Here is a 15,000-nt window from a genome sequence, read left to right as displayed (position 1 = left end):
AAAGTAACTAAAGCAGTGGTTTCTGTTCCACCCACTTGGCAATGTTTAGCAGCTGCCCTGTGTAGTTTCTCTGAGTATGGCTGTGTGCAGACTGGCTGTGTGCTCCTGGGCAAATCACAAGGGCCCCAAGCAACTCCTTAAGCACCGATTGTCTGGTGCCATCATACCTTTCATATATGTTATGGGAACTTCTCTGCTGGGTGGTCATAATTTATCTAGTCTGGTATTGATCAGATTCTAGAACACGAGGTTGGCAAACCATAGCTGATGGCCAAATCTAGCTGCCTGTTACTGTTTGGCTAGGAGCTAAAAATAATTTTTAATGTTAAAACCATTCTTAGTTCACACGCTAGTATAAAAACAGGCAAAGAGCTGGATCTGGCCCTCATAGTTTGCCGATATCTTTTCCAGGGTCTGGAATCTTGAGTTTTGAGAGATTTGATAAATTCTATATCCGAATTAACTTGTATCATTAGATATTCCTGTATCAGAACTGAAAGCTAAACTTTTCTCTAATTCGATTATCCAGACACTCCCACATTAGTGTGTACCCTTAAGGACCAGGTGGGACCATAATGAACCATTTGACCCTTTTGATTGCTTGAATCCTCTTCAGCTTGCATGGTAGGACTTGTGTAAATGGGGGTTTCACTGAGTCCTCTGGGCCAGGGACAGCAACCTCAAATAGAAACAGAGACCACTAAAGTGTACAAAAGGATGCTGCAGGCTATATTACTTGGGCTTATTAGTGTACGTACTTAGAAAACTACATATTAAAATGATCTATTTTTTTATTTTAATTTTTATTTATTTTGTTACATATTTCCCAATTAGATTTTAATATGTTTTGGGCTACACTGGGGAGTGTTGTACATGGCATGCAGGTCACATATTTGACATCCCTGCTCTATTTAGGCAGGATATACCAACTGTATAAAGGTATGTTTATAATTACCTATCCCCCTTCTATCCTGCTGCAGAGAGATCTTAAATAGGATTTTTAAAAATAGTTCTTAGTCTATCAAGATGCAGTTAGAAAGGGACCCTGAGTTTGGCCTCAGAAAACCTAAATTCAAGTCTTATCTCCAAAACCTACTGTCTATATATATATATGTATATTAGTGTACATACTTCTAAAACTACATATTAAAATTATCTGTTTTATTGTATTTTTATTTAGTTACATATTTCCCAATTATATTTTAAATTTAATAATAATAGATATATAAATATGTACCTCAGAAGGGGCAGCTGGGTAGCTCAGTGGATTGAGAGCCAGGCCTAGAGACGGGAGGTCCTAGGTTCAAATCTGGTCTCAGACACTTCCCAGCTGTGTGACCCTGGACAAGTCACTTGACCCCCATTGCCCACCCTTACCACTCTTCCACCAAGGAGCCAATAAACAGAAGTTAAGGGTTTAAAAAACAAACAAACAAATAAATAAAAAAGCAAACAAACAAACAAATAAATGAATGAATATATATATATATATATATATATATGTATGTATATACCTCAGAGAAGCCTCTTCTCCTTGGTTCCCCTTCTAACTACTAGTTATGGGACTTAGAAGTCAAATTTCCTGCCAAAATTAGATATTGATCCATAAAGTCTTTTTTAAACATTTTATTGATTTGTTTTTGCATTACAAACATTTACAGAATACTCCCACAAAGGGGACCTGAAAGACCTAACATAAAATACCTGGGATGATAGGGAGTGGGTGGAGGGGAAAAGAACACTGGGGAATAGGACTAGGAAAATTGAGCAGTTCCAAGCAAAGGATAGAACCAGTGGAGGGGTCAGTCCAAAAAGCTGAAGGAATGTGTGTGTTGGGGGGGGGGGGGGAGGGAGGTGGGCAACACAGCCCTTACAGTCTTCAGGTCAATGAGAGGAGGAAGATGTTTGTATGTATGGGAAGACATCAATGGTGGGAACATCTTCATCAATTCTCCTAGCAGAATGCTAGGAATCTTTATATGTCAGTTATGGAGGCAATGAGTGGCTAGAGGACTGGCCTGGATCAGGAAGATCTGAGTCTAAATCCAGCCTCAGATACTTGCTAGTTTTGTGGCCTTGGGAAAGTCACTTAGCCCTGTTTGCCTCAGTTTCTCACTTTTAAAATGAGCTACCATAGGAAATGGCAAATCATTCCAGTATCTCTGTGAAGAAACCCCCAAATGGAGTAGCAAAGAACTGGATGTGACTGAACAACCATGGAGGCAACTAAAGATCCTGTTTTTGATACAGAGGGGCAAAATGTCATTCAAGTATGTTTTTCCCCATCGTTAATGTCATCTTTGTTGCAGAAAGAGAGTAGCTAGAGATTGCCTGGAAAATCACAGCTTTGGGCATGGAAGCTTACAGAAATGGACAGAAAATAGGAAATAAGGACAAAATGGTGCCAGGGGGCATCCTTACTAGGCCTATAATCCACGAAGGTTAAAAAACACATAGGAAGACCCCATATATGCCAACGTATTTTTAGGCACATATTTTGTGTTTACAAAGAACTGGAAAAGAGATTGATGCCCTTAAAGTAAGGAACAGTTAAACAAATGGTGACATCTATAAGAATAATAGGGCTCTATGGAGAAACATAGCAAGTCACTTGACCCCTATCGCCCACCCTTACCACTCCTGGGCCAAGGATGGTCCCTAGCCTGGATGAAAAAGGAGGAGGGTTGGGCGTGGGGCTAGCAACCCCACCCTGTAAAAACTACATCTGCTAAAGAAACTGCAACCTAAAGTAGGGGCAGCTGGGCTAGCTCAGTGGATTGAGAGCCAGGCCTAGAGACGAAAGGTCCTAGGTTCAAATCCGGGCTCAGACACTTCCCAGCTGGGTGACCCTGAGTGACTGTGTGACCCATTGCCTACTGGTTGTGGCCCTATGCTCCTAGAATGGAGTCCCAGGATAAAAAAAAAAAAATGGAGAAACAATGCATATAGAGAATTCTGAGAAGCATGGGAAGACATATAAGCTAATATAGAGTGACATAAGCTGAACACTCGGAAAGCAATCTACTCAGTGACTTTGATGATGTAAATGGAAAAAATAATAAAATAAACTCAAACATGGTATAATTATAATAAACAAGATTAACTCAGAGTTGAAAAAATACACATCTTTCTACTTTTTTTGTGGAGACTTTGGGTGTGGAATATCCCACATAATGTCAGATAATATTGATATTATAAAATAAGATGATTGACTTAGGTGCCCTTTGACAATGATGGGGAACCTTTTAGAGAGGGCGTGCCATGCCCCTCCCCCCCAACTGGATGCCAGGCGTGTTCCGCCCCAACTCCTTACCCCACACAGGGGAGGGAGGAAGCACTCCCATTGGGCTGCTGGGCAGAGCGGGGGATGTGGTGGAGATGGGGAGGGGAGCAGCTCCACAAGAGTCCCTCTGCCTCTCTAGTGAGAAATTCAGGGGATGGTGTGGGAGGTGGGTAGGAGGCCCCTGTGCCCACAGAGAGTGCTCTGAATGCCTTCTTTGGCACCCGTGCCGCAGGTTCGCCATCACTGCCCCATGATGTCTCTTCCAGCACATGCTGCAGAGATAGTATGTTGTAGTAGATATGTTACTGAACTTGGAAGGCCTGCCTTCAAATTCTACCTTACAAGCCACTTACTAGTCTACAGAACCTTGGGTAAGTCACTTACCATTTCTGTGTTTCAATTTCTTTATCTGTAAAATGAAGACTTAAGAATGAATGGCCCCTTTGTTTCCCTCAGGCTTTAAATCTATTATCCTAAGTACTGATTTTGCTGAAATGATCTTTTCCCCCCTCTTTCCTTCTTATTTTATTTTCAGACAGTTTGTGAGGTAGAGGGGACAGGGAAGGAGATATTTAAAAACCAGAGTGATATAAAAACAAAAGCCAGCAATATAAATAAGATTAAACAAAGACAAAGAGGTATATTCAGATTCCATAATGGACAGCTTGTCACAAATGAGATTGATGAGTTTCAGTGGGACTCCGTAGCCTTTAAGTCTTTTGGATTTTTTCTACCAACTCTAGCCCTCAAATTCCTTTTCTGTGGTGGAGAATAATAATTTCCTAAGGACCTCAGCAGGGGCAGCTAGGTGGCTTGGAGGCTAAAACCCCTGGGCTGGAGTCAGGAACATCTGAGTCCAAATCCAGCCTCAGACATTTACTAGTTGTGTGGCCCTGATCAAATCATTTAATCCCTATTGGCGGCAGTTCTTCATCTGTAAAATGGGGACACACTGGAAAAGGAAATAGCACATCACTCTGATACCTTTGCCAAAAAACCCTATGAGCAGTTCCAGGGGCTCATAAAGAGTCAGACATGGCTTGAACAACATCTACCCCAAAGAGTCATTTCTTGTGAAATTATTATATCATCTCTTGTTGGCTCATAGGATCACAGAGACCTTGTCAGCCATCTAGTCCAACTGCCTCATTTTCTGGGCAAGAAAACTGAAGACAAGAGACATCGAGTAACCACAGGTTTCAGCATCTGTGAAAGGATTTGAACCCAGTTCTTTGAATCCAGACTTATAGCAGAGTCCCCGAGCGAAGTGCTTTGTAAAGTTTAAAATGTTACATAAATACGATATAGCTCTCTCTTAAAAGAAAATATAAAAAGAAAAAAATATATAGCTCTCTCAAAAGAAAATTCAAAATAGGAGCCTGTGAATTCCTAGACATAATAAAATTCCTTGAGGTGGAAGTTTCCATTACAAAGGCAGGCCCACCCTTTCTCTATAACCTAGGATACTGGAGTTGCTTAGCCCACAACACTGCCAGATTGAGTGACTTGTCCCAGGTTAGCCAGACAGTAGGTGTCAAAGTTAGGGCCTGAAACCCCATTTCCTAAATTTCTCCTTTTTGTTTTTTAAAAGGAAAGTGTTTTTGGAGATTGCAAAGTCCTATGTAAATGTGAGCTATTATTCTTTCAGAATTGGCAATTTAGAAAGCAGTGTAGGGCCTGGGGGCCTGGAGGGAGGCTCTCTTTTCCTTCCTTTTCTCCCCTCTCTTCCTTTTATTCCCTTTGCCTGCCTAGAGTCAGGATTAACGGGGCCTGCATTCAACATAATAGCACAGAGCAATCTCCCAACTAGCCCAGATGGGGAATGCTACCACTATTTCCTCCTCTCCCTACAAGACCACTGGCCGGGGCGCAGAGTGTGTATTAACATTCATCTGGCAGGGGCTGAAAGTAGTAATAGACATGAGCATTGACTAGACCCAATATTAGTGATGGTACTGGGAAGCCATCCTGGCTTTTGGCTGCCTCAAGGCAGTAGTGATCCCCCGCTTGTCCTATCTGTCAGTCTATTTGATCTCCAAATGAATTGCTTTTGATAACAGCTATATAAATGCAGAACTGATCCGTTGGGCCTTTTTAAATGAGACTCCTCTCTTTCATCTCCCAGTCATTTCAAAAAGCAGATAGACTTGTTAGAGGTTTTTAATGCAATGATTTATGTTTTATCTTGCCTGGTTTGAGGCAGCATTTATTTAGCACTAAATTCTTCCCCAGCCTCTCTATACGAGTGAGGGGAAAAAACGTTTGAACATACAACATTTGGATTTTTTTTCTATTATTTCTTTTTTTAAAAAGTCATTCAGTATTATATTTTCTGCCTCATTATGGTTAGATGAGGCAATGGACTTTATTTCGCTAGAAGAAGGGAGCAGAAGTCACAGGGCAAAGCTTTTCTATGCCTGGATCAGGAAACGAGGAAGGAACAATATTTGAAGATTAATTCTCAGGACATTTAAAACAAATAATTAAGTTCCTCACCACCAAAAAAAGGAGAGAGAAAAAGAAACTTCATAGACTTCAATGGCAAGTCATTCCTTATCGTCTTTCCTAGGCCATTTTTTTTTTCTCATTTTAAGAAGAAAATCAATAAAGCATTTTCTCAGTTTCTACCTAGAGCTTCCTTATCTCCTCAACTAATCCTTTGCTCTCCACACACCATCCCAGCCCATGTGAAGAAGCACTCACTGGCTTATGGGCCAACTTCTCTCCAATTCACTGGCTGGAACCATTCTCAAGATGCATGTGACGTGAACGTGGAGACACTGGAAAGAGAGAGCTTCCTCTGACCTCAGAAAGTAGTTGTTTCTCAGATAAAGTAACTATATTCTTAGTCTTACTTTTTTTTACAAGAGATTTTCCACAAAGTAAGAATAATCTATAAATGTTTATTTTGTTAAAAATTAATAAAACTTTCTTAAAAAAAAAAAGAAAGAAAGAAAGAAAGTAGTTGTTTCCCTAATGAGAAAGACCAATGTCTTCACCTCCCTCATGGAATAATGACGTTTCTCACAAGTCACATGGAAACGGAATTCCTGTGAATCAAATAACACTTTGAACATATTAGGGAAAGTTGCTATGAGCTTAATGTTTGGTTGAGATGAATAGTACTACCCCTCCCTCAAAATATAATACATTGTCTTTTGGAAGACAGACTTTTCCGGCATTGGCTTTGCTGCTTTAAGCAAGAGGCGCCTGGACCAAAAGCCCACAAATAATATGCTCCAATCATGGCTTAACAAGAAGGCTTCCAAAGGCACCTCCCTTAAGTGACATGTAATGGAGCAGAGGGGAGGATCTCATACAGTATAGAATAACTGACGTCTCAAGAGCTGAAATTCATTTTTGAGAGAGGTGAAAGACCTCATAATTCAAAGATGTCAGAGCTATCTGGAGATGTGTTAGCAAAAAAAAAAATAATAAAAAATAAAAAATTTCTCCTCTTGAGGCCAGTAAGATATTTAAGCCAGACAATGGCTCCTTTCTATGTATTTTCTCTCATACAAGAGGAAAAAAAAAAAGAATATTCTTAAATTCTTGAACATTTCGGTCAAGGTGGCTTTTATCATGGTACTCGCATAGAAGTCAGCATATTACCATTGCTGGTGATTATTTCATTTCCCCCTTTGGGGTTTCTTTGTTGATATTCCTTCTAATTGTGTAGGTGAACTCTGAAGGACTTGTCTGTTTCTTTGAAGAAGGGTATGCCGGTTACCGGTGGACTTCAAGGAAAAATCATCATATGTCTGATCTCATAAGCTACTTTATAATAATTATAATAATTGCTTGCATTTATAAAGCACCTTTATTCATAAATTATTCTTCCCATGAGGAAGCTGGGGTGGGGGTGAGGGGCAGGGAGGGGAATGTGAGAGTATTTTTTCCAGACAAAGAAAGAGAAATACAGAGATGTTAACATTTGCTCAAGGTTACACAGCAATGTAGGTATAAAGTCAAAACAGGGGTATGTGTCTTCTGAAACTGAATTTGCAGCTTTCCCAATGAAGGACTTGAATTCTTCTCTACCTCTGGAAAATTTGGTGAATTAAAGATTGACAAATAATAACCTGCTCAGAGGGAGAGGGGCGGGGCTCAAAATGTTGGCTACAAAACATTCCCCCACCAAGTTCACTTCAAGATGTGGATGAGTCCCATATTTACTTAGACTTGGTACCTTGACTTGGGCATTCATCCCCTACTGGGCTGGATCAAGAACATTGCTCCTCAGGGCTGGTTCTCCATCAGGCTTGGCTTCCATAGCTACCAGTTCTGAATGCAGGTTCTGTTGGCTTTTTGAAATTCAAAAGGTCTATCCTCTTCAACATTCCCTTGTATAAGATCAGGGAGGAAAAAAAAGTATAAAAAGGTAGATGCAAGGTCAAAGCCACTTACATAGTGACTGCCTGAGAGAAAGAAGGCAAAAATCTTCCCCCAAAGAGAAGACTTCATCAATACTTTCTGACTAGGAAGTTGATGAAGAAGAGAGAGAATTTTCCTTTCTGCTTGCCTCTTTTTTATATAAATTTAGTCCTAGTTCAGCAGCCAATAAAGAGGTTTTCTCTCAGGTCCTCATGACCTCGTGTCTTTACTAGAGCAATACTCTCCAGGTTGGTCATCCTCTCTCAAATTTCTCCCCACCCCAGTGACCTATCTGAAGCCCAGGTCCAGAATGGGATTCCATCCCCAACCCCATCTCATCTCACCCAATTCTCATTCAATAAACTCTAGTGACTCCCTCCAAGATAAAAAAAAAAAAATCCCCTGGCATTTAAAATTATTTCTTACTTATCACCTTCCTATCTTATCGTTCTTCTTATGTTTTACTTTTTCTACATACTCTGTGATCTAATGATATTAACTTCCTTGCTTTTTCTCACACAAGACACTCCATCTCCTGACTTTGAATATTTTCCCAGCTGTGCCCTATGCCTCGAATTCTCTCCTTCCACATCTTCTCCTCCTGGTTTCCCTGGCTTACTTTAAGCCCTAGATAAAATCTCACCCCCTTCAAAAACCTTTCCCAACTTTCCTTAATGCTAAGATTTTCCCTCTACTCATTATCTTCAATTCATCTTGTATATATCTCTTTCTTAAAATCAAAACAAACAAGCAAACACCTTAACTTGTGTCTTATTGATTCTAAGGCAGAAGAGTGGTAAGGGCTAGGAAACTGAGGTTAAAGTGCCTTGCCCAGGGTCACACAGCTAGGAAGTGTCTGAGGTCAAATTTGAACCCAAGTCCTCCCGACTCCTCCCAGGTCTGGCAATCTATCTAGTACACTACCTAGGGGCCCTTATCCTCTATATTCTTGTTTGTAAAGAGTTTACATTTTATCTCCCTTATTAGAGTCAGATCTCGGAGAGCAAGGTCTATCTTTTGCCTCTTTTTGTATCTCCAGCACAGCATAATTGCTTTACATGGTTGTTGTTAGTCATGTTTAACTCTTCAGGACCTCATTTAGGGTTTTCTTGGCAAAGATACTGGAGTGATTTGCCATATCCTTCTCTAGTTCATTATACAGATAAAGAAACTGAGGCAAAGATGGTTAAGTGACTTGAGTCTTAACAAGGTACCAAGGTAGTGTTTAAAAGCCAGATTTAAACTTGAGAAGATGAGCTTTTCTGACTCCAGAAATGGTGCTCTGTCTACCGTGCCACCTAGTTGCCCAAGACATATGTAGCATAACAAACCCAAAATTTATGTGTGTGTACATATATGCGTGTGTATATATATGTAAATATATACATATATATGTGAATATTCTTTGTATAAGGCACTATGTTTATTCTTAGAAATAAAAAGGCAAGAACATGAATCATGTAACCATGGAAAATTTTTCTTAATCAATAAAAAGGAAATTTAAAAAAAAGAAATATAAAGGGAAAAATGAAAGTGCATGGTCAAGGAGCTTTCATTATATTGGGAGAATGTGACATAAAAACAACTCAGTGAATTTCTGAGCCACTCAATGGGCACTTACTAGCGGCAGAACTCAGGCCCTATGCCAAGCAACACGAAAACTCAGTTCTTGATTTTTATCTTCATTTGATAGGAAGAAATATGTAAATAACTATGTACCTATAAACTATATGTGCTGTAAATAAGTAGAGAAGGGAGCTAGTGGCCCAGAGATCAGGAAAGATCTCTTGCAGAAGAAAGGATATGAGTTCAGTTTTAATGGAAGCCAGAAAAGCTGGGCAAAAGGTAGGGAGGGATTTTAGGCTCCAGAGACAACCAGTGTGAAGATGTGGAAAGAAAAGACAGAGTATAGTGTGTGAGGAGCAAGCAAATAGGCCAATATAAGTGCTTTATAGAATTTGTGGAAAGGTAGTAAGAAGCCAAGGTAGAAAGGGCTTTCAGTGACAAACAGAAAACTTCCTATTTGTGGCGTGGAGATGAATTAAAATGTTATTGCAATTGGTTGAGCATAGAGGCTATCCATTGTAATATAAATTCAAATAACTGGAGGGATTTGGGGATTAAGAAAGGTCTCAGATAGAACGTGTTCAAATTGTGTTTAAAAGTGCTACTTCACCTTCAAATGTGCTAAGGATTCTGTGAGATGGAATGTTTTCTGGATATGGGGAACCACTTGTGAAAAAAACATGGCAGGAACTCCCCTAGCATGGCATACCTAGGTTACATTTAAGTGGAACAGTTTGGCCAGAGTGGAGAGGATAGGAAGATAATAAAATGAAATCAATCAGAAATATAAGCGAGAGTTCAATTGTGTACAGTTTTAAAGGACGATATAAGGATTTTGTATTTTATTCTAGAAACAACAGGTAGTAATATCCAGTTTTTGCATGGGGGCAGAGGATGACGTGGTTGTATTAGAAAATCATTTTGGTAGGTATGGGGAGGATAAATTGGACAGGGAACTCTATAGGCAGGAGACCAATTAAGAGGCTATTTGCAATAGTCCAAGCAAAAAGTGATGAAGACTTTGACTTGGCTTAAAGCTGTGTGAGTAGAAAGAAAATGGATATGAAAGTAAGATAGGGATAATAAATGGGTGAGAAAGTTGGAGTGATAAGTCTTGGCAACTGTTTCGTTTTGGAGGTTGAGGGAGACAGTAGAATTAAGGATGTCTATGTAAAAAGAGGCAAGTGGAAGGGATATAAATTGATATATGTGCATGCATGCACACAATAATAATAATAATAATAATAATAATAATATTAGCATAAGGTTTTAAGGTTTAAAAAGCACTTGGTTATTTTTGATCCTTATAATTCTGTGATGTACATACAATTATCCCCTTTTTTAGAGATGAAAAAATAGTCTGTCATAGGTTGAGTGACTTGTCCAGGGTTACACAGCTACTAAGTGTCTGAGGCTGAATTTGAACTCAAATCTTCCTGACTAGGGCTATTGTGTTATTCATTATACTACCCAACTATCTCTGTCTACCACCTTGAAAAAAAAACAAACACAAATCCACACATAATCTTTAGGCTTTTGCAGCTAAGCCCAGACTATCAACAAATCAGCCAGCAAAATCACCTAAAATAGTAGTATCAAAACCAAACAAAAAAACCATTTGTTCCAAAAAAATTTTTTTAATTTGATTTAATTTGATTTTTAAATCTTTTCCATGGTTACATGATTCTTATTACAGTCCTCTCCTATCCCTTTTCCCCTGCTGGAGTTTACAAACAATTTCACTGGATTATAGATATATTATCACTTAAATCCAATTTTTTAATTTAACTTTATTTGATTTTTTAATTTAAAAAAATTTAAAACACTGTTAACATCAAAATCAGTAAACTTATAAGAAATTTTCATTTACTTTAAGATATTTTATTTAGTCAAATCATTTTAAAATAAATATCATCTATTTATTTTTCACATCATCTATGTTTCTCAAAGTATCTCTCTATTCCTTCTCCTCCTTCCCTTATAACAAAAAATAAAAAAGTTAAAAAACATTTAGCAAAACTAACCAACATGCTGAAAAAAAGTCTGGCAATATATACAGTATTCTATATTCATAGCCTATCATCTCTATGATGAAAAAGATGGGGGGGTCCCTTCTCTTATCTCTTTTTTATAGCACATAATTTTGAAATGTTGAGTTTTGATTATTTTGTTTACATACATATTTTTGTAGCTAATATGCATCTTATTTTTTTGATTATATTTACTGTGAGAGAGGTAAACTACACCACTCAAACCCAATTCAGATGACTAAAAAAAAATGCAAGATGTTCTATTCCTTGATAACTTTAGCCAGTGAGAATGTCTCTTGATTGAATTATAGAATCAATCAATCAAAGTACAAACTAAGTCCTTAAATCAGTTTGGCCCAAGTGAAAGGCTTTGAGCCTTTGGATGATATCAGCTGAGTTCACAGAAAATATATTAGGAATGGTTTAAAGAATTAAAAACTCCTAGAGGTCTATGAAGATCAGCAGTTGACCTTTGGGAATTCCTCAAGGAGGCAAACCTCATGTGCCTGGACTCTAGAGAAGCAAGCCAAGAGACTTGCTCCCCTCAAAGATGACCATGTCATTAAAGAAACTAGATTAGGAATAATGTGTCCAGTCAGAAGCTAAGAGAGGAAAAATTAAACACATCAAGACAAGGCAGCTCCAGGTCGTACAATGATAGCATGACCTCTTTGGGTGGAGAGAAGGAGAGCTTTGGACTCCACAAAGACACCAATCCTTGGGTTTCAAAGCAGAGAGTTATAGCTAAGGAAAAATTAATGAAGGCTTGAGCAAGAGAGAAAAGGACCTCCATCCAACAAGGATCAGTAAATTATTCTTTACCACATGTAATCCTAAACTTGAGCCCACTATACCCTGTTTTCCCTATATCCTTTTTGGGAGAGTATGTCTGAGACCTGGGTGGGTGAGTTGGGGTTTGGGAAGAATTGAGAGGATTTATTTTTAACCAATTTCCCTTATCACATTCTTAAATTCCCCTTTCTAAAACCTAATTGGGCAGTTAGGTGGTACAGTTGATAGAGAGTACCTGGCCATTGGATCAGAAAAACTTATCTTCTTGAGTTTAAATTCAACCTCAGACACTTACTAGCTGTGTGGCCTTGGGCAAGTCATTTAACCCTTTTTGCCTCATTTTCCTCACCTATAAAATGAATCAGAGAAGGAAATGGCAAACCATTCCATTATCTTTTCCAAGATTACTCCAAATGGGATCACAAAGAGTCAGACAGGACTGGAACAACTGAACAACAACAACAACAAAACCTAATTAGGTCTGACTGACTGGAAATCAATGGAGACCACAATGGATGAGTGCTAGCCAGTCAGTACTGGAGAAACTCCTCTACCACCTCAGTCTTTCTTTTCCCTGGAAACCTGAGAGGAGCAGTAATAATTTCATTATGGAGACCCAGAATGCCATGGTGAGAGAGAGGTCGAAAGTAACCATAAATGCGATGCTATATATGCTTTACTATTCAATTTATTCATTATTTCTTACAACACAATGATATTCCATTACATTCATTACATTCATACACTTGTTTATCCATTCCCCAGTTGATGGCCATCCGTTTTGTCTCTGTTTGTTTTTTTTTTTTGTTTGTTTTTTTTGCCAATACAAAAAGATCCTTAATTATTTTACCTTGATTTTCTTTTAACTCAATAATTTTTTTTTTTGGTGGGAAGGAGGGGGGCTTAATACTTTTCCATTCAAATCACTTTAAATTTTTCCCTCCATCTGGCCCATATCACCTGACAGTTTACAGATAGGCTGTTACTCCTCTAAAATATTATTAAAAGAAAATGTTCTTCTGTTCTGAATAATCTAGGTAGAAGTTCTTTACTGTCAATTAGCAATTCTCATCGATTGTCATGACTTTGCAATCCTAAAGTGCCATAAAAATACCTGCTAGTAGAATTTTCTCTTTCGTGGGACTTAAAAATGAAGAAATACTAGGATCAGAATCTTGCTTTCAATACTAAATGTATCATGATGGAAAGGTTTTATCGCCTAACTAATTTGTCATAGGAGCTCTTGACACATTTTCTTATGTATAAAATAGAATTAACACCTGTAGCCCCTAGACTAATGTTTGTTTGAGTCAAATGACATGATTTATAGAAAGTGATTTTTAAAAATTTAAGGACTATATAAATATAAATTAACACTATTTGGAAGTAAAAGGGGAGAGAGAATATTATTGGCTTTCTGAGAGCTGCTATTATAAAATCAAAAACATTCATTGTCCCCTTGTTACCTTTGCACAAACGCCTCATCCCCAACACACCACAGCTCCTGGCTTTGTTTCCATCTCCATAAGGGGTCTTTAAGACTCTCCTGGGTTAGGTTATTTTTTTTTTAATGGATGGGGGGAAAGGACTATTTGATTTTCCTCCTTGCATGCTTGATGAATAAGTACTTTATCACTAGCAACTCGTCCACAGCTGCTCCATGAACAGCAGGATACATTTCAGCATTGGGGTTTTATTTTAGGCAAGCAAAAAGTCGCCATCAACTCCGGTAGCAGTTTTATTAGACTTTGGTTCTTTTTTCTCTGCTGGGGATAAAACAACTTTGGGGGCTGGAAGAGAGGAGAAGTGAAGGGGATAGGTGGAAAGAGGAAGAGGAGTTGAGTAGGTATGGGATGGTGGCCTTTTATTTTTCCCTATGTATACAGTATCACTTATTAAACTCCTGTTGTCCTGACCATTGTCGCTTCCTACTGAAGTCTGGTTTATTTACTTGAAAATCTGATTTGTTTCATTTTATTACTGTGTTTGCGAAGTAACTGATATCAGATTCTGAGGGAAAGAACTGCCATTTACCAGCAGGCTATGATGGGCTCTGCCTCGGTCTGCAGGCCTGATTTTGAGGCCTAGTCTGCCCTGGGGCTCCAGCAGAAATAAGATTACTGGCAATAACTGCTTCAACTGCTTTGAATAACAGACACAACTCAGAGAGCATAAAATTAGCATAAACAGAGCAGGAGTGTGTGCTCTCCCTCAGAGGATAGGAGACAGGCAGGGTAGGGAAAATTGACTGAAATGGGGTCAGACAATGTAGAAATCTGAAACACAGGGAAATACTGCCTAAGAGATATGAGGTATTACCATCTCTCTCTCTCTGTCTGTCTCTGTCTGTCTCTGTCTCTGTCTCTCTCTCTGTCTCTCTCTCTCTGTCTCTCTCTCTCTCTGTCTCTCTCTGTCTCTGTCTCTCTCTGTCTCTCTCTCTCTTTCTCTCTCTCACTCATCTCTCTCTCTCTCTCCTCTCTCTCTCTCTTCTATTTCTCTCTCTTTCTCTCTCCCTCATCTCTCTCTCTCTTTCTCTCTCTCACTCATCTCTCTCTCTCTCTTTCTCTCTCTCTCACTCATCTCTCTCTCTTTCTCTCTCTCTCCTCTCTCTCTCTCTTCTATTTCTCTCTCTCTTTCTCTCACTCATCTCTCTCTCTCTTTCTCTCTCTCACTCATCTCTCTCTCTCTCTTTCTCTCTCTCTCACTCATCTCTCTCTCTTTCTCTCTCTCTCCTCTCTCTCTCTCTTCTATTTCTCTCTCTCTTTCTCTCACTCATCTCTCTCTCTCTTTCTCTCTCTCACTCATCTCTCTCTCTCTCTTTCTCTCTCTCTCACTCATCTCTCTCTCTTTCTCTCTCTCACTCATCTCTCTCTCTCTCTTTCTCTCTCTCTCACTCATCTCTCTCTCTTTCTCTCTCTCACTCATCTCTCTCTCTCTCTTTCTCTCTCTCTCACT

The sequence above is a fragment of the Gracilinanus agilis genome, chromosome 4 (genome assembly GCF_016433145.1).
Source record: "Gracilinanus agilis isolate LMUSP501 chromosome 4, AgileGrace, whole genome shotgun sequence".
Taxonomy (NCBI): domain Eukaryota; kingdom Metazoa; phylum Chordata; class Mammalia; order Didelphimorphia; family Didelphidae; genus Gracilinanus; species Gracilinanus agilis.
This window is presented reverse-complemented; position numbering follows the sequence as displayed.